This window comes from Apteryx rowi, unplaced genomic scaffold (assembly GCF_003343035.1).
Source record: "Apteryx rowi isolate R43461 unplaced genomic scaffold, aptRow1 scaffold_12, whole genome shotgun sequence".
In the NCBI taxonomy this organism is placed as follows: domain Eukaryota; kingdom Metazoa; phylum Chordata; class Aves; order Apterygiformes; family Apterygidae; genus Apteryx; species Apteryx rowi.
Window position 1 is genome coordinate 2,856,275 of NW_020447419.1, and position 24,952 is coordinate 2,881,226.

The window sequence follows — 24,952 nt, forward strand, 5'->3', positions numbered from 1 at the left end:
AGTCCGCTACAGGTTTCAAGAGATTGGCTTTGAACAGTGCATCTCCTCCAGCCGAGTAAAGGATAAACTTACTTCCTGCCGTGCATGTGAAGAACCGCCTTTCTGGGGCTTATGCCTTGTTCACAAAAGTTTGGGGAATTCTGTTCTTATTTGTGCAGTGTCTGAATGATGGGATCCTGATGTTATTTCTGCCCAGCACTGCACAATATAGAAATACAAACAGTATCTCCTGTGCTACATAAATGAGGAAGCTGCTCTCACCTGTAGATTATCCTCAGACTTAACCAGACACAGGGTTACAGCCTCCCATCAAGTACTATTGCATTACTTTCAGTGTGTTGTTACCAGCTGTGCTTTTATTGTCAGATATGTCTGTCAGGTTTTCATATTTAAATAGAACTTTAAATGCTTGGTTTTCCTCTCCTACACTATAAAAAAAATGACAACTATAAAGGCACTAAGTTTTATGCCTCACAGAAGACTCGATTCAGCCGCCAGTTCTCACTTACGGTATCTGTCAGCCTTAGAGGGAGTTCTGCTGGTGTGGCAGAGGTCAGGACCGGGTCCTAAAATCCTGGCGACACATCTGAAAAATCCTGCCTGTCAAAACACATTTCTCACTTGTAGTTATAAAAACTTAGCCAATGATTCCACAAAAGTGTCAAAACCAAGCAGACATTGAACTAATGAAGTGGCTGCTGCCATCTCAGCTGGACTCCCCTTTGCTTGTTGCCAAGTAGCCTTAAAATAAAATGCAGGTTTGACATACGGAGCATGTTATACAGCCTGCGATGAACAATACCCAGTGCTGAGGGGGAGGATATGCCACCTTCTTGCTTTCGCTGTGTGTGAGCTAGTGCAAATCATTGCTGTCTTCCCCATGCAGCTAGGCAGTCAACCTTAACTTATCCAATGAAAGGGCATAATCATGTTCCCACTTTGAGTACTTCAAACGGAGCAAATACCTGATGGCTGTGCTTCATTATGGCATTTATCTTCATGAGTGGGGAAAGGTGAAGCAGGATAACTCACGAGTGCCAAAACCACTTATGAGCTATCCCATATTTTCCTCTGAGTGAAGATGAATAACAGACATCTACAGCAAATGATACATCTTTGAATGGGCAGTGATATCCTCATCTCCCCTATTGGCCCTGGGGGCAGAGGTTCCCCTGCATGTGTCTGTGTAACCCTTGAATTTCTTAATATATTAGAATAAAATGAACTTAGCAGGGATCAGTTCCATAACACATAAAAGCAGCAAATTTTGTAGTTTCTTCTTTGCTTGTTTTGCAAAAATGCAGATAAATGTTAAATCGAGGCAATGGAGGTTCAAATGATAAATGCATATTGTAGCCCAGTGGATTTGGTTGGTGATGGTGAAGAGAAGGAAATCTAGCTTGATGGGAAGGAAAATACATAGGAAAAGGTTCTTTGTTAGGTTTAGAAATTGATCCCGTGTTCATTTCCCCTTCTCTGATAGTTTTTTGTAATTTTAAAAGTTTTGTTAAGTTAGTTTTACAGAACAATTAATTTTCAAAAAAAAATATTTTAAATCTGATCATTTCTGTAACATCATTTCTGTGATCATTTCTGTAACGTTTTTGATATCTTTCTCAACCTCTCCCACAAGAAATCAAAAATCTTAAGAGGCGCTTTAGAGCGGCGAGAAAAAGAATGGCATCTTTTATGGAAAAGCTTGTTTTCCAACAGGTTTCTTGTTTTTCATCAAGGACAGCTCCTTTACTGTAAGCTAAACATTGCAGCTCGATCAGGTTTGAGGGAAGGGCACGGGAGGAGTCAAAATTTCCTTGTTTTGTTCACTGTGCACGTTTTGGACCTGCGGCACTTTTGCAGATCTTACTCAGATATCCATCCAGGGCCTGAGCTCCCTGAGCGCCGCGCGACGGTACCTAAAGCATTTCTGTGCCAGGGATTAAGGCCCCCTTTGCATCGCTGCGGTGACAAGACCCTCGCCCTGTTTTAGCGAGACCTTTCCTCGGACTGTACGGCCCGCACGAGCCACGCCGTGACACCCGGCCTGAGCGCGTGAGCCTGGGTGATGCCGACTGGGCGTGCTCCTTACTCACGGTGTCCTTGCAGCGGTGGGGAGAGCTGGGAAGAAAGCAATATGTGGTTTGCCTCCAGCTTGCTGCACACCAGGTGGGCAAGGCAGCGCGGCTCTAACCTCGGAGAGGTGTTGCTAGGATACAGCCAGGAAGGAGGAATTTGCTTAACCCCCCCACCCCGTGGTACCCTGCGCCTTCTGGGCTCTTGCGGGAGTTCGCATGTTCTGCCCTGGGGAAGAAGCCCTGGCGGCTCGGCGGCTCCCCGGGACCGCTCCTTGCCCTGTGTCCTAGGAGCTGCAGGTATCTGGAGGCGTTTGCATCCTGACCGGCCTGGTGGGTAGAAGAACAGGGAGAAACACTTGGAGCACAGCTTGTGCTTCCCTTGGGAGAGGAGAGCTCATTTCTGCCATGGTGCAGAACTCGGGGGCACGGGGCAAAACCTGCTCCAGGTCCCCCTCGCTCACCCTCGCCCTCCGGAGAAGAGGGACAAGGCTTGTGGCTGCCCCTGCGTTAGCAAATCAAAGCGTGCCTGGGGCTGCTGTCTTCTGCTAGCACGTGGCTGTCTCCCCTGGGTGCTCCCGTTTCCCGGGATGAATTTGCCCCGTTGCAGCTAGTGCTCTCCTTAGACGCCGTAGGCGTGATTTGACACCCTGGGGAGTCGGGAGCCCCATCGCCGCCGCCGACTGGGCGAGCCGCGCTGCACTGAGCACCGGGGCAGCTACTCGCCAGGCTGAGGCTGCCCCGTGCCGTAGGCATCGGCGGCTGGGAGCGCTTCCAGGCGCTCGGCGGCTTGCTGCCATGGACGTGGCCCGAAGGAGTCCCAGATACGGGACCCTCTGGGCTGAGGAACAACTGCCTCAAGCTAGCAGAAAATTGCTCACAGGTGGCATCGAGGCAAATAGGTATATTGTGTATACTGTCAGAAATAAATACGGATTTTGAGCCCCAAGAGATTTACACTCGTGAGTTTTTTATGCTCAGTAGCAAGAGCTGGGTTTTGTTTTCTAGTTTCAGTAAGGCTAGGATTTTACACAGGGTCTCTAAAGGATTCAAATATGCTTTTGTCATGCTAAATGATGTAACTCATGTTCTTGATTTTTGCAAGCTGCTGATCACCAATTTATGCTCAGTTTTCTTTATTTCTAGGCAGTTAGCTGTTTTCAGTTCTGTCTCTAGTGTTAGAAATGTGCAAACTCATTTGGAATGATTATGGCAAGGAATTTAAGGGGGYGGGGGGAGCTCATAATGATTTATTAGCAAGTGTTTCCCAGTTGGATATTCAAAGGATTTCATAGAAATTTGGGGTATATAACAAGTGAAAGTTGTTTGCTGATGCTCCCCCCCGCAAATATTTTCATATGAACTGTGAAATGCAAATACTCAATTGTAAATGGTCTAATGCAGTTTATTGAAAATAATATGCAGAAAGTTTGTGACATAAGTCTCTAACACCATGCAGCAGGATAAGTTCACATCCTGCAGCCTCCACTCAACCAAAGCAGGGCTTAAAATCCTGGGAAGGAGAAACTAGGCCAAATCTTCAGCTGGTGTAAATTGGCCTAGTTCTTTTGACTTCATAATGTACTGAAATTCAAATTGCCCCTTACTTTCTTCAGTGGATAATTTAATTCACACTTTAATTTATAAGTTAACTAGTGCCTCACTCCCACTTCAGCCCTTTTAAGGATGTTGTATTTAGGGTGCTCTGTCAGGATTAATACTAACTAATGGTAGGTGACTCGAACTCACGGCATGTCGGCAGCGTGCACTGGAGCTCTCCGCCTCGAGCCAGCTAGCTTTGGAAATGCTCTAACCGCAACGCTGGGCTCCTGTGCTTGGGCTAAACAGCCYGGCAGCGTGCACCCAGCAGACCGCTCCCGCCTAGCTGTGGTTAAACAGAAGCACGTTACCCTGGGCTTGGAGGGGTGTAGTTACGTGGCTGCTGTGTAAAGGGTAGCGTGCTGGGTAGGAGGGCCGGGAGTCCAGGGTAGAGAGAGGGGCTTTTCTTCCTAGCCACGTGGTGACCTGCACCAGTGCTGCTTCCTCTTGCGAATCGCCGCTTCCCCGACAGAGCTAACAACGTTTGCCTGCTTTAATTAGACTACTTTTGAGAGTCCAGTATGAAACTGCTACTGAGGGAGGATCTGCAATAGTGTGGAATTCAGCTTTTAGCATTGAAAAATGTTAGTTTGAATGTCATTGTAGAATACATCCAGGCGTACTGCYGTTGTCATCTGATAATACCATGTAAAATAATAATTCGTTCCCTTTTTCTTGTAACCTCTCTGCAGTAGTTCTGTCTATCTGTGCGTTTTCAATTATGAAGTAGGAATTTCTCCAGGTTTTGGATGTGTGAAACGCCCTTTAGCTCTTGAGAAATATGGGCAGTCAAGATAAATCCAGAAATGCCAAAGCCTTCTGGTCATGTGGTAGCTCTGCCTGACTTTGGTGACTTCCACGCTTTAGCAGCACAGGGATTTCGCTGGCTGCACGCGTTGCAGGGAGTGAAACATCTGACCAGAGTAATCCCTCCATTTCAGTCACGTGGGGCAGGAATGGGTGGCATTTCAAAACATCCAAGTTTGGCAGAGAGATGTGTTGAGCTACAGTATAACTTCAGTAAAATGTGGTAAGAGTTACAGTCGGAAAGAAACTGCAGTTTCTAGTGACAGCCCTGCTGAAACCAGGTATGTCCCGGCTCCCCACCTCCTTGGAAAGGGCAGGAAGATCTAGACTGTACTCCACAACCAAGGCCAAGTTCTGGTCTTGACTGACTGTCAGAAACTGCCTTCTTTCAAAAGCATGCAGGTAACAGCAGTAAGAGTCCAGCATTTTAGCTGGTAAAGTTCCTGATTCCAGGGCAGGTTGTTGCTTTGATGCCTGGGAAATCCTTTCACCTCTCTGAAGTCAACCAGCAGGTTATCGCTGCTGGCACAAGGGTTCATTGCAAGGGGCACGCTGTCTCTCGCAGGTTCCTGCCAGAAGCCTCCCTGGGCATTTCTTACTGCTGTTCTTTTTAAGTTGCATTAGGTATTTTAGAAATTCAAATCTGTGTTCCTCCAGCAGTCTCTCTTCTTCAGTTCCGATGAAGGAAAGAAGCATTAATTTCTGGGGTGTTCTTTCTTTTTGCTGCGGTCCTCTGAATTTATTGATTTTCTTAATTCCTTCTGACAGGCTACAGCTGACAAGGAATTTGGCACTTTTGTAAAATAATTAAAACCTTGTGTGTGTGTTACATGGGGAATTCAGCCCATCGGCACTGCCTAGCAAAGGGCAGGGTAGCGAGCAAGGTGCGTGAGGTGGTTGAGTTGCCGCAGTACGGTGGGGTCTCTCTGAGCCTGTAAAGGGGATGTGAGCTGAGAGGCACCGGCGGGACAGAGGGACCGGCCTCCAGCAGTGGGGCTGCTGGCATCTAGGCTCAAAAATGCCATGAATCTCTGGCAGTCAGTCGTCAACGTAGTGTCTTTGCTGAAAGGTTTGTGGCTCAGCAAAGGCATTTCAGTGGCTTTGTAGCAGATGTCTACAAAGCAGCATGTACCTAGAGACCTGGACTGAACCCAAATCCAGATGTGAGCTCGCTTTTCTAGCGATCTCTGGGAATACAGAGTTGGGGCTTAAGACACCATTCATGGCGTTTGCAAAAGGCCCATGGAGTTCAGAGAAGGTGGGTTTGGGCCCTAGGTTTTCAAGATGGAATTAATTAGTGTTCCTGGGGTAATTAATTAGGGTTCCTGTTTATTTTCATGTCATTCACTGGCTGCAGGCTGCTGGGGGCAAGTGCTCCCACCTGGCCCCCGTTCCTGCCCTGCACACAGACCTGTTTCTCGTGGTGTCGCAGATCTCGGCCTGGCTAATGCTGGGATCGGCCTGGTCAAAGCCAGGATGGGATGGTTTCACCTTGKTTGTAGGTGCGCCGCAGCCTCAAGAGGTGCGGCAGCGCAGAGGTGCGAGTGAGCCACGGTTTGTGAACACCGTGAATTTGATCATGTGGTCTTTGTGCATTGGGACGTGAAAGGCAAATGCCGTTACTGCGAGGTGGCGTTGCGTGTTGCTCTGTGAAAGAAAACGTTCTGACAACCTGAGCGCTGCTCTGTAACGCTGTGCTGACAGGTCCTGCGTGCAATTTCCAGGGCACGCGAGCGCTCTTCTGTCAGCTTGCACACGCGAGCACTGCACCATGACTCGCACGTGGATGACGGCCTTCCAGATTGGGAGCAGGGCATTCGCGGTGAGGAGCTTTGCTTTTGTGACTGGGAGAAGTAGAAGGAGCCGACAGTTAGGGTTGTGTGCAGAGCCCCTTTTTGGCCTGCCTCATTCACTACCCGCCCGCTGCCCCACGACAGCAGGAGCGATACCGGCGGGCCTCCCTCAAGGGGGGGCAGCAGCTGGGGACAGTTCTCTGTGCTGTGGTTATGCCTATGCTTTTTAACCACCAAAACGCAGAGCCGCCGGGCCTGATCTTGCCAACCCACCGAGGCAAACGCAGAGATGGGCAGGCAGGAGGAGGTAACCTTGAGGGGAACGTAAACACAGAGGCAGAGCCCTGCAGAAGGGAGATCACCGTGCCTGCGCAGATAAGGAAGTGGGGAAGCTCCTGGATACGTGCCCCACAATCTAATGGCAAGAGCAAAGCAGAAGTAATCACCTAAATACTGCTGCGTTACGGATGAAGGAACAGGCGGGCGGCAAAGCAGCACAGCTGATACAAAAATGCTGCAGCTCTTGGGAACTTAAGTCTCCCCTACTTGGTACCACCTTGCTCCACAAGAGCAGCTTTCCACATCAAATGAGCTTGGACCGGTCTGAAGCGACAGAGCGAGATACTGGGAGCGTTGGGCAGGCAATGCCTGCGGGCGCGGAGCTGCCGGCGTGCCACGGGAGCGTTTCGTGTGTCGCCGGGAATGCGCCTGCAGGCGCGGAGAGGCTGAACAAAGGTAGCACATGAGGAGAACACGCTCGAGGCCTTTTTCTTTGATGTTGGGAAATCGCTCAAGGGGCTGTCTTCTCTGAAACCCTTTTGCCTGCCTTTTCTTTCTTTTTCTTTTTTTCCCCTTCGTGAAACTTTTATAGCTGCGCGTTCGTTTCTCTTAGGCTTAGAAGAGGGCATCCATGCAGCCCATCCTCTTGCAAGCTCCACGCTGGCGTTACGGTTCCCCAGGGAGCCAGCTGCTGTTCCTGCCAGTCAGAAAGAKCCCAGCCACACGCTTTGAGTCTGAAATCTCGGCTCCTCCTGACGTGGGGGCACGGAGGGAAGGGCGGCATCAAAGACGGCTCTTTCTGCTGCGATGGAGAGATGAGATTGTGCGTTGTTGCGTGGTCCTTTTTCACGGATCGGCGAGGCGCGCGTTCAGATTGACGGGAAAGGCTGCAGAAAGTCTGGGRGCCGCTTCCAATGCGGTGGGTTGAATAAAGTGCTGCAGAGTTAGGCGGCTTCCAAAAAGACCGTGGGTCACCGGTATCCGAGGGCAAGATGCAGAGGCCAAGTTTACCTGGCAAAATCCAGATGTTCTTGCCAAGATTATTGCACAGCATGAAGAAAGCTGTTCTGCTCCAGTCTCCTGTATACAGCCTACAATTAATGCTAGCTGTGGATTTTTTTGACAAAATGTTTTCTTTTTTTTTTTTAATTGAAAAACATCTGTTCCTTGACAGGGAGATTTGCTGTGAGAAGGGAGTTAAAACTAAGGGGGAAAGTGCTGAAATTGTCAAGGCACCATCTTTGGAAGTATTAAAAACAAAAATATATGGATTGTGATGTTAAGCAACTTTTTTTGCTGCCTTCTATAAATTTGAAACCAAACAAATTGAAATAATTTGAGTTAATTGAAACAATAATTGAATCTTTTAATGGGTTAGTCTGCATTTTCTTTTCCTTCGGATTTCAGGTTGAAAAAGTGTCAGGTTTTGGCTTGCTTACTTGGTCTGGGAAGGAGGAGGCTTTCAAAACCTTGAAAATATTTAGAKGCTGGAAAAGCTGTTTTCTGTTCAAATTTCTTTCTAATATCAATTGTAGGATACTTCTTTTGTTGTGTTTCCAGTGGAATATAGATACACAGATTAAGTTTTAAGTGAATCAGCTACTGGGGTGGAGCAGGTGTATCCACATGGAGTTTGACACAMGCTACAGGCTTCTTGGCAGGGTAAACTGTGTTTTTTGGGTTTTGTTTTTGTTTTTTTTTTTCCCCTGAGCTTCTTGCTGCTGTTTTTGAATTTATCCCAATATACTAGCTTCAAACTACTGTAGGTGTCCCTAGAGCATGGTGTGATCACTTCTGAGGTTACACTGGATGCAGAACCACGATTTCTGTGCCTCTCTGCTAATTTTTAAGCAATATGGCTAGCTCTGGGCTCCCAGTGTGTCTCTTTATCCTTCCCAGAGCAGAGAATTGAATTCAGGAGCAAGTTGTGTCTTGGAATGGTGCCATTAGTTTGCCGTTGTTATTTCTTGTACATAAGCGCACTGTATTTATTTATTTATTAAGCCAAAGCAATGTCAAAGAACTGCAGTCTGCCCAGAGAGCTGCTTGTTTGCTTCTTGCTTGAACAGGAGAGCTGTGCTGCTCTTCGGTTAGGTGTCCAAGCGCCGCTACCAAGGGCTGGCGGTGAGCTGGGTGCAGCCAGCTTTGGCGAGCGCTGACTGCTCCGGCTGGCAGTAAGGTTGTCTCGGCCCCCGCGGAGGCTTTCCAGGGAAGCGGTGAGCAGGTCGAAGGTGGAGGGGATTATCGCTCCGGCACGCTCTAAGTATGTGGTGAAAAGGGTGGATAAAGGACTTGAGTCTCCTGTTTTCCCCTTGCCCACGCAGGGCTGCATGGGCATTCCTAAATGCTGATGTAGTGACTGCATGGGTGCGTTTTTCCTCAGTTCCTGCTGGGTTAACTATTACTCGTGGTAGCTGTGCTGCTGACAGTYGCACTTAGGTGCTGATGCAGCCCAGTCCCAGGTGTATACTGTAGTGTTGTTGCAACCGAGAGGTGACAGTCATTAAATGCTTTAGCAATGACAGGACTCAGAGACTCTTCTGCCTTAGAGGGTGCTGGACTTTCAGCGAGTATTGATGTCTTGAAAGCAAGCACCAAGCTGAAATGTGCATAAGGTAAGGGTGCAAGGGCATCCTCCTCCTTGGTGTATGCAGGAAGAAGAGCCGAGAGGGACGTTTTAATGGCTGTGACTGCGTAATGGCTTAATCCCAGTGGGTGCACAGTTAGCCCCATGTGAACTCAGTAAACCTCGCCACAGCCCCAGGTTCATTCGGGAGCAAGACTTGTGGACGGTCTGAGCTGAATGGTTGTGATTTAATATTCAGAAACATTCAACTTCCCACATAAAGATAATATTTTTGCTGTTTGAGAGGTTCATTAGTATCTTAACATAGCCTCAGTTTTAGGCTTTTTCCTTTTTCCTCCTCCTCCCTTAAAAAGAAATGTCTTGTACTAGAAGCCAGTCTTGAAGTTTGGAAAAGTAATCCAAGCTCAGCTGAGCAAATTTGACTAAAGCAATGGGATGAATGAGCCCTGGCCCCTGCTGACCTCATTCTGCTCCATTTCCCCCTCAGGCTGGTAGCAGCGACTGAAAGTAAACATTAATCTGTTAATTCAGCCTCTGGTATAGATGGAAAAAACATATAATTGCAATCCCTATTTTGTCAGTGGGCCCAACCAATCTCACTGCTCTGCTTCTGAGGAAGAAGTGGCACTGCTGCCCATGTCCTTCTTTGCTCAGGGCACTTCCCAGTGGCCTCTGCCACTTCGGAATCAGGACTGTGACCCCCTGCGAGCACCAGCTTACCACCATGAAGTTGGGCTGTTTGTCCACCTTACAAGGCCATTTCAAAACTTGTTGTTCACATGTGCCTCATTGGTATCCAAGCCAAGTCCAAGGCTTTTTCAAGAGCAGCTCAAGAAAGCTGCCTTGGTGCTTCTGACTGCTGAGCGCCCAGCACAGGCATAGCCTTGAAGGGAGCTGTGCTCTTCTGCAGTGTCCCAGAAGTTACTGGAGGAGGTAGCTGGCTCTCCTGCACTCGGCGTATGACCAGTGTTTACATGCTTTGGCACTGCGTCATGGTGGTTTTGCAGACCTAGCAATGAGAGGTTTATGATATGAGGTTCTGGCTGCCTGTTTCACGTCTGTTTTCTGCGGGATGTGAGGCAGAGGCTCTAGGTAGCCTATTCAGAGATGTGAGGGTTGCTTTCCTCCGTGCTTGCTTTTTTATATGGGTAATTAGTGTCATAATCTACAGTTTAAGGATAGCCAAGAGAGAAAGCTTGTTTTGGGTTTAACTAAAATTGCTCCTTAACATGACTTCTTAAATTGAAGCAAACCCCACATGAATGTACTCTTAAATCCATTTACAAGTGGCTTGTATTGATTTAGCCTACTTTAGTAACTCAGATGAGCTAAATTGATGTCTGTGCACTAAGTTAAGTGCATGCACATGGGATTTCATACCTGCTGAACTGACTTGACTTCAAAACTGATTTCAGTTAAACCAATGTAAGCCGTGTGAAGATTAGGCCTTGCTTACTTGTCTGTCTCACTTTGACCAGGAGTTACAGGAAAACTTAGGGGAAAGTAAATGTTAAAAGTAAAAAGTAAATCAAGGGGAAAAGGCATCTCTTGCCCTGCTGACTGTAATGCCATGGTATTGGCACCCTACCAACCTTGGCCCTAATTTTGAACTTGATGTGATCTAGCATTGCCCAAATAACTCTATAGCAGACATCTTTCTGAAAGGCAACTGTTGGAAAAAGATTGTTTATTTGATCATTTTGCTCCCAAGTGCACTGTTAGCTACTGTCTGGATAGAGGAAGAGAAGCAGAAGACTTAGAAACTTACTTCTCTACATTCTTGCCTAATGCCTCCGAAAGCCAACAAGAACAGTTAAGAGCCCTTTAGCAAATGTTTTTTCCCTTCTTCATAAAGTTTATTTCAGCTTTACTTGAGCTTTGCTTTTGTTTGTCCTATATAGCAGAGCTCCTTGCAGCATTCAGCTGACATTCTTTTTATTTCAGCCACCTAAAGCTAATATTAAAGTGCCCAAACTAACAACTTATCTTGTAAAGACTGTAGCCAAATTCTGCTCTGCTGGCAGGGTGGAAAGGATTTAAAATCAAACCTATCATCTTCCTGAGCTGGGGCCTGGGACAGCAGCGAGGGCCATGTTTTCCCTTCTGCGCCTTGAAGATAGGATGTGTAAGGTGACTGCAGGTGCACAAGTTACCACAGGTTCGTGAGTCTCCTTGAATTCATAAACTGTCACTCAGCATTTGAGCTGTGGTAACTGTTGCTGTATATGCTCTTTAGGTCCCCAAATGGCTTACAGAAATGTGTTTTGTCTTATTTTTGCATAAGAATACCAGACGTTATTATTATCATGACTCAGATGGTGGGCTTGTGTTAAACCATAATAGCACTGTCTTTTGTAACTTTACTCTTGATAAACATTAAACTTTATCTTACCTGTTGAGAGAAGTGTTTTTTCATAGACGTTCCTAAATTAGGGGGTTTGTTCATGTTTCAAGTTAGTAAGCTTGCAGTTAAATGTAGATTTTTCTTAACCTTAACCTATAGAGCTGAGCTATTTCTTCTGGAATGCAAGGGTCATCAACTAAATTTGCAGAGGATTCATCCTTCATACTGACGGTAGCACTTACAGTCCCAGTCATGGCCCAGAAGCTCATAGGAGAAGAGCAAAGAGAAAACAGCAACATGAAACAGCCCCTGCCCTAAATAGCTCAGTGTGATTAAGACAAGAGGCCATCAGCGGACCCAGAGGGATGGGTGAAGGAAACACAAGGAGATGCAGCTTCTTATGAGGAGCATCAGTTTTGCATATCCCTAGCTAATAGAGCAGCCAGTTTCACTTCTCTATCAAGCCAAAGAACGGTTTATGTGAAGTATTTGGAAGAGGCTAATGAGATAAATTGTTGGCTGCTCACATCTTCCTGTGAGATACAGCACAAAAGAAAGAGCAAAAGGTGTTTGCAAAAGCGTCTTCTATGTGATGAAAGGTGGCATCACGGGCTTATCAAAGGCGGGAGGGAGAAGACATATAAATAGTGTATGAGAGAATGGTAGGCTCTAGAAGGTCTTGGGAGTGAAGACATGGAATAAGGAGGAGGCATCCAAATGGAGGCAGAGGGAAAAGGCATGGTTAGAGGCAGTGAGCTGGAGACGTAATCACGCAGCAGAATTTGGAAGGAAACTGAGAAGGGTGAAGTTGTTTCAGAAAGAAGAGATGGTGTTGTGAAGACGTGAGAAGAGCGTGGGCAGGAGCTCTAGCCGCAGTGATAAACAAAAACGGCCGTGCTAGAAAGAGAGACCAGAGGAGTCAGCCATGCCAGGAGGAGAGAAGGAAGCTTAGTGTGAACGGGCAACGTGCTCTCAGCACAGGGGAGGAGGCACAGAGCTGTTTCGGCCTTACTGAGCTTCTCCAGGTGCCTGGATAGCCAGAAGGAGTTTGTTCACTGGAACAAATATTTGTGGAGTATCTAGCCCAGCACTTACGAATATATTGTCTATCTTTAATGTGCGGTCACAGTCTGCAGGTGTGTCTCCACATGCTAAGTACCTCCTGGGAGGTTTTGTCAGGAACTGTGGATGCTGAGCGTTTGGGGAGGGTTGCCCAGTCTCCCCTGCTCTCAGAGTCCGTGCTTTCTGTTTGCAACAAAATGTCGTGCTCACTGATGTCACCAGCAAAGAAATAATAGCTTTTGTAGCACAGACCCACTTCTGATGAGAGACACTTATTCCAGAGGGAAAGTTTCAATAAATGCAGAAGGAAGCTGCAGTGGTTGAAGCTTATATTGTGTTTTTCTTGTTACCACATTTGCTGTATTATCTCCAAAGATCTGTGAGTGAGGTGGTAAAACAGGGCTTTTTTAATTATACATCACCCAGCAAACCGATAAAGCAAACAAAGCAGGCAGACAAATAACACAGGCATGAGCCACTTCAAAATAATAATATAGCAAGAACAATGGGGGAGTAATTCACAGCTCCCTAAGAAATTTTTGCAGTTCAGAGGGGGTGAGATAGGAAGCAGCTATTGACTGTTTTCCTTTTATGTTTTCCTCCTGTCTGCCGTGTGCTTGGAAAGTATATTATCTCGGTCCTTGCGAGAGGTTTTTGCGCTGTTGTCTTAGAAGCTGCTCTCTAATAGAAATGGTCCTAATGGAAACGGAGCTGCAGGTCATACATGGGTGGAAGGAGGGTGACAGCTAGTTTAAATAAAAAGTAACTTAAATTCCATGTAACTGTTTTTACATGTAGATGTACAGGGACAGCTCTGGTGTTTCTCCAGCCCCTGTGGGCTGCTCCGGCTCTGCAAAGCGGGCTGAACTGCCAGCCACCCAGCACGAGGGAGATGCCCTTCGAGTAGGCTGCCCTCCGCTGGCGCCAGGAGGGGAGAGGGACGGTTAGTGTGAGCTGGTGACGGGCTCCTGGCACGGCATCCCTCGCCAAGTGCGAGTCCAGCACAATGCAGGTTGTGCGTGGCTGACGAAGGTGCTTGCTGACATGCTAAAGATCTAGCATACACTGCATAGCAGGCGCTTGCCTCGCATAGCACCTGGCCAAGTTCAAAGCGAGAACAGCAGTCTCTGTACCTACAGCAGTTAGCAGAAGAAGGGTGTCTGCTGATGTCATTTGTGTATGAAGAATTCAGTAATTCTTTGGCCTGATAGTGCAAGACGGTTGTATGCTCTGCCTTGTCTGCGCGAGGATTTCAGCACACGTCTCCGCCACAGAAGCTGGGTATGTGAACCCCAGCTAGCTGGCTGGCTCAGCCGCTCTTGGCAGAGGAGCAAGGCAACTCAGCATAGGCCGCAAAGGCTAACCTAGATACTAAGCAAACATTTGGGCTGCTGGCCAGAATGATCTCCCTGCTATCCAAGTCACACTGTTCACAGTATGAGTTCTAGCTAGTCCAAAGCCAGCTCAGAATATCTACTTGAGATAGTGTGATTGCAATGCAGACATAACCTTTAAATTAGAACAAGACATTTAGAAATCCTGATCTGCTCTGGAGCTCTATAGCAGTTCATGTTTGATCTGCAGTCCAAACTGGGGAAGAAAGGAAAGCTCTCACAAGCTTGTCTTTTGTGCTTTCAGCGTCAAGATGAATGAAGAACTAGAGGATTCAGCCCAAAGTTAAATTCCTCATGGTTAGAATTTAAGAAACTTAAGAAAGGAACAGTTATATATACTGGGGAGATTTAGCATGGGTATTCATTGCAGATACCCTAAGGCCTGGGATGTTTGTGCAGTTTTGAGTGGAGTAAGGATGCTAACTAGGTTCTGTCTGTGGAGGTGTGCAATGCATGTTGTTTTTATAACAGAGTGACCAGAGAGGACTGGCTGCAAGGCAAAGCTATCATAGTCTAGGACGTAGTGGTAAGCTCAGCTGTTCGCCATGTGCAATTTTATACATGCAAATGCACGGCTAAAATGCACTGTCACACCTCTGCCTTTGAAAAGCTAAACGTTTACTAATAAATAAAAGACCGACAGCATTCAGTTGCCGTACTTCCAGAGTTTGGTTTGATTCAGTTAAGCATTAGAGAGGTTAAGAGAAGTATCTAAAACTTATCTGAACCACCTAAATCCTGTGACTCTACAAATTGATCTCAAAGCTACAGGAGACTTAGCTTCTGCTTGAAATCACAGAACTCCAAAACAAGAACAAATTCCACTTCTCTAGGTCTTCTCCAAACAAAGTTAGAAACAGATTTATTCAGTCTAAATAAAAGGATAGGGAAAAGAAAATATTTTTATTTTGTTATGTCTCTAAATGTGTTCATCCATCCTTTTAGCTTACTAGCTTTCTTCTATTTTATTGCTGATGTGATATTTTTAAGTATGACTTTCAAAAGCAGCCAACAACCTAAAACCCTCTCCCTTGTTTTCAGAAGACACATATTTTCAGAGGCCACATATTTAAAAACAGAGAACCATCTAACTCAAATCAGTAGGGTTTAGCCATCTAAATACCTTTTGAAATGGTATGATCTCAGGAATACAAGTCCAGTTTGGAAAGGGTGGGACACACAATCCTGAAGTCTCAGATTCATATGCTATTCTGAAAAAGAGGGTTAACATCTAAAATTATTTATGGAGGTTTGAGAAAGTTAATTTGAGGGTGGTTCTTAAAGCCTTAGGTGCCRAGTTTTGTGATGGTCTGAGAATTTCAGCTTCCATTTAAAAATAAAATCCTTTTCTAGACATCACAAATGTGGAGGGAAAATTAAAAATACGAATCCTGAATTCTCAGAAGCTAGAATGCACATTCAGAAAATAACATTGGTTATTTTTAACATCTCAGCATTTTTCAGTCATGACTTTTTGGGGGCTGAGTCAAGATTCTGGAATGCTGGGGGCTGGCAATCCCACTTTTTTAAAAATAGCGCATGTCTAGCAAAAGTAAAAAAAGCTGAAGGACTTTCCACGCGGCCTTTATTGTGTGCTTGCAGGGTGGGGTGATGTGACATACTTTTGCATTTAGAAGGTCCAGGTACTTATTAGTAATTGCACAAGTCATTACTATTTCTGCAAATATTTTGCAAATGATGAAGTTTTATGTTGTTGGCCACTTTCCAGGCAGCACTATCTGTTTATTACAGGCCGTGTGTGGGAATGGAGTCATAAACAACCTCTTACTCTGTTTGGCAAAACTAGAACACTAATCACTTTTATATTAGCTCTGATAAATCCTGAAAAAGTAAATGTTGTGGATTAAAAAGATAATAATGTGCTAATCCTTTCTGTGGTCACTGACCAATTTAAGCTGTTCCATCTCACATCTCTGAAGGATAAATCCTCTGGCTCTTGATGAAAGGCTAGACAGTAAAGCATGTATRCACATCAAACACTGGACTTGTTATCAACACATGCATTTTCCTGACTATTGCAGATACTTCCTGATCTGCTTTACCGTCAGTCTGAGATCCCACTTTTGCTTTTTCCCCTTTTCTGACACCAGGTTTCCTTCATTCCATACGGATGAAGGGTTTTGTCTAACAAAAAGACCTTTCCCAGCATCTGGTTGCTGAAGGTGCTTCAGAATGGTTGGTGCCAAAAAGCCTCCTAAGCTGGAAGAAATATGTGAAATTCCCGTAGAGGCARAGAGGCTGATAGGACTTGAAGTGGTCACATTAAGGTCACCAGTATTATGGTGATGTGGTGAAGTGGATCAAATAACAAACAACAGAGAGTTATGGACATATTCCAACACCTATTGAAGTCAAGAGAGAGGTTCCCCAGGCTAAAATGGGATTTGGATTGGGCCTTGCTGGGGTGAGCTGTCTCCTCTGGCTGTGGAGTTACTCTATACCCTACCTTAGAGCCAGAAGATGTGGAGAAAGGGTAGTGATACAGCCAAAGACTGAGAGGTGGTGGCAAACAGTTTTCAAGCTTTCTTCATCCTTTCCAAAAAAGAAAAAAAAAAMCCCACAGCTTGACATCACTTTTGGCTTTAGGAAATATGGTATCTGACTGTAGAAGTTTCAGATGCATGTGCCAAGCTCTGAGACATGAAGGTGAAAACATTGTTCAGATCAGTTTCTGCTACTAACCTTCAATAAATATTTTTCATGGGTATATCAAGCAAAGCCACAGCAAGTGCCAATATGGTTTGTAAGCCATTAGTTATAAGATTGTTCACATTATACAGCGGTCAGCACACTTCTAATTTTTCACATTTGGCACTGAAAGCGGTGTTTTTCCTTTGCAAAGTGAATATTGTTCTTTGCACAGACCAGAACGTAGGAACCACACAGTGCATGGAACAAGCAGTTGATTAAAGATTAAAATAGTAATGAATGTTTTAAAAGGGAGTATACTTGGATAATTGATTAATTGGTGCAGTCTAAGCTACTTGCAGAGCATTACATTCATTCTCCATTAAATCAATCTCTGTCTTCTGTCCAAGCCTTGTGACTAAGAGCTGAAAGGCATGAACAACTTAATAAAGTCATTCAGATTGATTCTACTCGCACATGGGGAGTTGGTCAGCACCCAGGATCCTCTCTCCAGCCTATTCCTCGTGCTGGATCTCTCGCTTACGTTTCAACAGTATCACAGTTTTGCAGAAAGGTGGAGGCTGTAATTAGTAATGCTCTTATCTTCCCATAACCCACTTCTGGGTTTCTCCCACCTTGTTGTTGCTGGCTCCTTAAAAACAAAGCCGTGATCTAATGCAGAAAGAAATGTCGCAGTGACATTTTAATTAACACGTTCGTCCAAGGGAATGTATGATTGCGGTGAGAAACTGGTGAGGCCTGGGACGGGAACCATACATTCCTTAGCAACATAGGGATGCCAGAGGAGGACTCCTGTATTACAATTGAAAATTGCATAGCAACTGAAAGCCACAGCCTCATCGCTCTGGGATAATACCAGAGCCATGAGCTCTGTAAAATAACAGTGTTCAGGACTGGCTATTAAGGACAAGGGTGAAAACCATAGGGACAGGACTGGCTTCTTAGAGAATTTGCTTCACRAAGACCTTCTGTCTCCTAATTTTAATTACTATTTTGCTGTTTCCGAGGAATGACATATTAGCTCCTTTCTGGGCTCAGTGGAAGAAGGGTGTACAAGGAGGCTGGTGAACTGATGGAAACGCGTAAAATGGATGGGAAACTTTGTGCCTTCCATGTGCTTTTTGTCAGGCTTTTCAAGGTCTATGCTCTCTTCTGCTTTTCTGCTGCTGTGCCAGTCCTACTCTCATCTGATGACTGACACTGAGTCAAATAAACCAGACCTCACTGCATGTACATGTACAGGGGGTGTTTAAAGGATGTGGGATAGTTACCGGCCACTCACATAAGACTTTAATCTGTCAAATATCCAAAAGAAGTGGGAAAGCTGTTATTCTGGGAACACTCCTCATCTGCTCCTGATGATCTTCTACCGTGAAGAACTGCTGGTCTTTGCTCTTTCTGCCATCTTCCTCCCTGATGCCTGTATCCCGAATGGACAGTTCAGGCACCTAATCCATGTGGTCTGTGGATAGTGTGTTGAAATCAATGAGGTAATCTTTTCATAGCGTTTAACAACCACGGGCTGGAGGAAGGTGGGCCTGTAGACCCATCCCCGGAGTAAACAGCATCCTCTGTCTTTTCTTTTGTTATTTGGTTAGGTGCATTTCAACAGAGCATGGGGCTAGGGTTTAGAAAAGAAAGTGCTGAAAGTAAGGCACTAAAATACAGTAGTAGTTTCCTAAATATTTACAGGAGCGTGTACATAAGTGTTTGCAGAGTCGGGGCCCAGAGCGGTTTGTTTGTTTGCATTTAAACCCTACAAATATTCAATTTGCGTGGGTGAGCGTCTTTTATTTTGATGCCTAAATATGACCTTCTCGGAGGCTGGCTTTCAGTTAACACTTTGAAAAATATATTGGATCATGAGTCTAGCTTTTTATTTCTTATATAGCTCAACGCATTACCAAAACCCGAAGACATTAAGCGCTGACTACTGTTAGCATCCAAAAACTACGTCTTAATTTCCCAACAATTTCCCCAACTTCAGGGTTGAGAGCCTGTAACACTGTAATATCATAAACAGCGAGGTTGGAGGCTGCAGCATTCACTTGCACAGAAACGGTTCATTATCAGCAAACGTGGTTTTGACAACCACTTTGAGGCAGCGCTGCTCTATATCAAATATCAACAAAACTGGAAAGTGGTTTCGTGTGAATTGCTGTAGCGCACCTTGCCATGTGACGGCCGGGGACTGCTACAGGGAAGCCTGGGCTTTGCCAGTCATTTGCAACGTAGGATTCGGCTAATGTGAGTTTATTAGCTCGGAGGAACAGCATTTAATGAGCAGCTAACCGCATACAGGCCCGTTTTCCAAATGGTTAACAGGGCCTGCCGACTCATGAGTAACGTATGAGAGAGGAGGAGGGCACAGCAACGGGGTTTTGGTATTCATTAATAGGCCTGCAGGAGTCGCAGGTGGCGATGTGGGTGACCCCGTGGTAATCGCTCAGAGATGGAAATAAAACGTGTATTCCACTGACTTGCTCTTGGGCAATTAGGTTTACACCACAATTTACAGAAATGTGTTGGAAGGAAATATAAACATACTTTATTCTTAAGCTCCTATTTTTTTCATCAGTCTCTACAAAGGTGCTGCTCATAAATGGCAGTGTAAGAGCAGGGGCGTTTCTGTGGGAGGGCAGTCTGCTGTGATATAGGGATAATTGCAAATTATTAGGTCAGGTACTTGTGCTGTTGTTATTTGTGACTATTTACTGGAGAAATAAAGATCTTTGATGGTTTTCTCTTCCTCATCAGTACAGTATAAATATGTTTAATAGCATCACTGTAAAACATCAATTTCAAGAATACTTAGTACCAACATTCAGAGTAAACTGCTGCTTTCTCAGTGCCGCTGTTATTTTGATTTATTTTTATAGTGTGGCTGCTAGTTTTGGTTGGCATACCTACTTCTCCACTCTCTTAATTGATAGCTGTATTGGTTTATTATTTTAATCAGGACTCTAAGCTGCACTGAAAAATGCAAAGGAGCCCATTTTGTATACACAGACAGTCAAATCTTTTCTTTAGGTGAATGTCTTTAATGGTCTCTCTGATAGTTTAACACTGATTGGCAAGAACAATTTACCACTAAAGTATAATAAGGGAAAATGTAATAAAATGTCACCAGGTACAGCTCATTTGCAATTGTTTGGCTAAAAAATAGGTTTCATAAAACTTGGGTGAATTTGGAAATCACCTGAACACATTGCTTTCCAGATTTATGACCCAATAAGCCTGCATATATGCTCATAGCCACTTCAGACTACTATGCTAATTCATCTCACCTGCAGTCTAAAGCTGTGCAGAAGTTGCAGTCAGATGCGTCAGGCAGCATCTCCTGGGCAGTGGATACTGGCCTGAGGTTCCTGAGACACGGGTGCTGTGGTGGGCACAGACGCCCTTTTCCCGTATGCGCTTTGGCAAGTTGCATCTCTTTATTGTGCCTTACATTGTCTGTCCTATTTTTGCCAGTAGATCAAAGCTACTAAAAGCAAGATTCCTGTGAGGTGCCTAACACATATCGGGGTACCAGCCTCATATGGGCCCTGCCCATGCTTCTGCAGGGCAAGTTATTCGTGATGATAGCATGTTTCCTTTATGGTTGTCTTCCTTAAGTCCATATTGTCAGCAAAGGTACTGTGTTTGGTGGGAGAATGCTTATTCCTGCAAAGAGATTGAGTGGCACCCAGCTGTAAGTGTTTTCACAAAAATATGCAGCTGTATACAAAACCCTCCTTGATTATCTTTCCTTTACTCCTGCAAATGTTCATAGCAAAACAGAAAAAGTGTTGCAACAAAGCAATGTAAAGACAGGATAAGTATGGCTGGATCAAAGGGATTACAAATTTGCAAATGGCTCAAAAACAGTTTAATCCAATACCATCCTGCGGCCGGCCTAATATATTTTAATGCCGGTGTCTCAATGTATGGCCTTATCTTCAAAAGAGGGACAAATGTAGCATCCCTGCTCAAGTAGTCTGCTCAGATTACTGCCATGGCAATTATTTCCTGCGTGTCACCGGCACGGATGCTGAGCAGTAYGCGCCGTCCCAGAATAGCAGTGAAGTTGCAAAGAAGAAATGAAGAAGTGTCCTGCTCATGTTGCAGTTTCAGAGCCCCGCAGCCCTCTCCACAGTGCTGGCAGCAAACGTGCCTTTTTCCTTCCTCTTGTGCTCTGCCAGGACACTTTCTCCCTCCCGTGCATTCGTGAGCTCCCCTGCGTGGGATGCTGCCCTGCCTGTGGCAGGATGAAGGCAGCAGCAGTACCTTGGTGGTAGCTCCGGGATAGGGAATAGGTATCTGAAGTTCACCCCCAATATTTTGTTGTCGTTACCGATGGTAGAGTTCATGGTCCAGAGAGCTGCTTGCTTTCCAGTCCAGTGTCACTGTGTATAACGCAGACGGCTTGCGCGCTGCTGCCTGGGAGTCACGCGGATCTAAGGAACTGAGAGCTGGGAGCATCGAGGCATTTGGTGTTCGGAGAGGGGATTTTCTTCTGATATTTTCCTTCTGATTTCTAGCGTTCTTCTGTGTTTATTCTAGTGAAGCTGTGGTCGGCTGCCCACAGCATTCATGTGTACGAAGGACTTTACTTTTAAGATTCCTTGCATTTCTTACCGTAAACTTTCTCCAGTTTTGTGTAGGCTTCTTTATGTTCTCACAGTCTTTGGGACTTTAAGGTCCCGTTGTTAGTGTCCCGGCATTTATATGAGCTCATTACCTTACAGCCTTCTGTGCTTACAGTTGCTTTTCTTTAGAGAAACCAGTATGAGCTGGGTCTGGTTTTATGTCAGGAACTCGCTCGCTCGCCAGCAAGTCTCACCTGCCGATGGCCTGAAGCCAGTTCAAACCTCCTGCCATTAGGTCTTGGTTGGGCCGGCCGGAGCAGTGCCGCGCTGGGCTCCTGGCAGCCCCCTGTGCTTCCCTCTCCCTTTCCGGGTCCTGAAAACACATCGGGGAGAGAGCCAAAGCCAAATGAAATCCAYTGGGTCTTTCCACTGGCTTTGGGTGAGACTTCTCATCAGTAGTCTGTTTTTATACATGTATCGTTTCAGAAGTTGTTTTACGCTTCCCATGGTAAAAGAATGATTTAAAATCAAAATAAAGGAATTCTGTACATTTTACATTCCGTACAAATTACATTCTTTAGCGATTGCTTCACAAAAGTTGCATATTATTACAGTGTGAATCAAGTAAGATGAACCAAAGGAAAGGTTTGTGTCTGAATATGTATGTCTAGACACACACAGACACACATGCACACGCACGCACACACAGCCTAAAGACAGGGGTTTTGTTTTAAAGTTTTTTGTGCTGATCATACTTCAATCAAAAACTTAGGTATGCGTGTATTAAAAGTGTATGCATGCCCTACTTTCCCCCTTTGTGTGTATATTGTTTCTAAAATAGCCGTAGGCATGTGAAAGCTCTACTTCAAAACAGGCGTACGTACACCTGGCTTTCTCAAAGCTGGAGCGCCCTCCGTTGCAGCCGAGCGGTGCCCCCGTGGCTCTGCGTGAAGCGTCGCTGCTGGCTTCTGGAGCGCGGCCCTCGTGGGCAAGGCCGCTCGCCCCTGTGCTCTGCGGCCCTCGTCCCGGGGCCGGCTTGCGAGCTGCCGGGCGCCATCCCTCCGGGAGCGTCTGCGCCGCGGCGCTGGGTTTCTGCCAGCCCCACGTACCTGGGGACGGGGCTGCGCTTCGGGCTAGGCAGGACTAAGCTCTTAAACCCCACCGTTGGGAAAGGCCTTTCTAAAATCTGATCGTAGGAAGGGAAGCGTGCATTTGCGACTATTCCGGGAAAGGTATTTTAAATTGTCCCTCAGCGTACATACAGTTCCATTACGTTTAATGCAAAGAGGCAGAAGAACAGAGAAGTCCAGGTGTTGGCTTACAGACGCAGTCTCACATCGCTCACCCGACAAGCTAAAGGGGCTTGAATCTAACTGTTCGGTCCATCAGCACCGTGTGAGGCCACAGGAAACAGCCACGGTTTGGAAGGTGTGGGACTGAGCGAGGCCTCCTTCGGTGCCAAGGTGTACGTTTAATTGTACGCAGCGTGCAGACCTGTGTAAGCACGATTCGAGTGCTTGGCACTGAGCTCCTACGTAAAAATTTTCAGGACAGGGACCAGTGTAACTTAGATAAGCCTTTGGATCATTGGCAGTACAGAGATGCATAAGACTATGCAATCACTTTAATTTCAATAATAAAGATGTTTATTTAACAGAGTAGTTAAAACTGTTCCTCATTTCTTAAATAGGTAGTGCAATATGCTGCTTGTATACCTCTGCAAAACTCTTCACAGAGGCTGTGCTCTAGTTGGGTTGTGTCAGCTTAAAGCCATACCTTAAATTATGCCAGCACAGCATGTGTACGCAAGCCCTTCGTCAGGGTACTGCCCTGGCTGATGCGCTGCAGTTCACCTCCACTGAAGTGTTAGTTTTTGAGACAGATAAAGCCTTTTGCTTGTAAACAGGGATTAYGACACAAATGGTTTGCGTTAAAGCCACAGCCTTGAATGAGCTGCTAAATGAAATATCGGATGAACCTAAGTTACTCTGGGCTGCAAACGCCAGGAAGTTTTCCCACGGTTCTTGTAGCTGTGTAAGTATTTTAGGTGTGAGGGGTGGGTGGGCCATTGAGGGGAACGTAGCTACGGTGTTGTAATTAGTTGGGGATTTGCTTGTAAAACTCAAAACTACCTACTACTTGGTGCAAAGTAGTAGGTGCAAGCTACCTACTTGGGTGCAAACTCGAGATGAGGTGGGGTGAGATACGCCTGAAAACGTCTCCTTGCCATCAAGACAYGGGGACTTTACTGATCCATTCAGCCCCTTCTAAGATCTGCTAAATAATTGCCTCTTTGGTCTGGGAAGGGCGACTGCAGTTTGCTGCTAGTCAGGGAAAGGTCAAGCCTTCCTCAAGGGCTATTTTTAAATGTGGCAACAACTGTCCCCTGCGTTTGTAATCGGTCCAGAAACAGATGCCGCTTAGCGAGAGCACGAAGCAAAGAGAAGGCCCTTTTCCAGAAATTCCTGCTCGACRCAGGCATTTTGCTTTCGAGATGGCTTTTGGCCCTCGGACGCGTGTTGCCGGCRGCAGTGTGGTTGGTGCCCGTGGGCCCGGCAGGAGCCGCGGGCACAGAGCAGCACCTTCTGGAGCGCCGGCAGAAGCACAGCGGCTCGCGGGGACCGCGCGCCCCGCGGCCGACACCGGCCGGGGCGTCCCCCCCCGGGGCGGCCGGTGTGAAGGCAGCATCGCTGGGCTCGGGCGAGCGCCGGGGCCACGGCTACGTGGGCGTCCCGCCRCCCTGCAGCGGGCTTTTTGCTCACGAGCGCGCTGGCTTTGTGGCTGCACCTTATCGCTCGGGACTTGTTAAGCACCGTCGCTTATCAGGCAGCTCTAGCGCGAACAGCGGTTTTGTGCTTCGCTGACAGCCCCTGCTAAACTCAGCCCGGCCGAGCCAAACCCGGCGTGTCAGGGAGCGGCGGGAGATACCTCCATAACTTAACGCTCCCACAGCTTTCCCAACTTGTTCAAAAAAGCACTTCATGTGCAGGGCTTTGAGTACTTTTGCAGAAAACACATCCTCCTTTCCCGTTCCTTGTTACGTGCRCTGGGTTGTTCTTTATATTGCATAGGGAGTGCTGCAACGTTGTGTACAGACATCAAAATACACCCGGGGAAACGTGTAAGGTCAGCAAACTCCTGGTTCCCATGGTCAGTGCCTGTGATCAGGAGACRTATGTGCGGTCTGCTCGTGACACCTGCACAGAGCGGTGGGAGATGCCAGACTTGTGGTCTTCAGGCTTAGCATGGCATCCCTGGGCAGTCCAGTTCTGGATCTCCAGTTTGGGGCGAGCCATGGACCTTTCCACACGCATGCCAGGCAGGGTAAGGTATGCCTTGGAGTTTGAAAGTGGCTTCAGCTGCCCGTTAAGTGTGGGAAGTTGCCCGAGTCTGACACAGCACGGTGGCATTAAAAGTTATGTTTGTCCGTTCTGCTTGCAGAAAGCTGGTAGCTTTTCAGGCTCAAAACTACAAAAGTTATTTTGTACTGAACGTGCAAAATAATGAAGTACTGTCCTCAGCTGTTCCAAAAGCAGTTTTGCAAGGGAGTCATGCCACCAAGGAGCTCCTTAGTGCTCAGATTCCTCTTCCTTTTTCCTTGTTCTGCAGCAAGGCGATGTTAGTTTATTGTGCGATGTACCCCTCTCCCCTCCACATGCTGGGAAGCTCCGTGGTGGTTTCTGTGAATAAGGTCCAGGGGGACAGGATTGCAGCCTTGCCCCTCACACAGCTAAACCTGCGGTAAGGATAGATGCTGCACGAAGCTGGGGGCTTATG

General features: G+C 46.3%; 1 protein-coding gene across 1 annotated transcript in view; it reads left to right on the forward strand.

Moving 5' to 3' along the window:
* The window catches only part of ERBB4 (erb-b2 receptor tyrosine kinase 4), a 380,218-nt gene that overhangs the window by 80,361 nt on the left and 274,905 nt on the right, over window positions 1–24,952 (forward strand). The gene's annotated exons all lie outside the window — the stretch shown is intronic.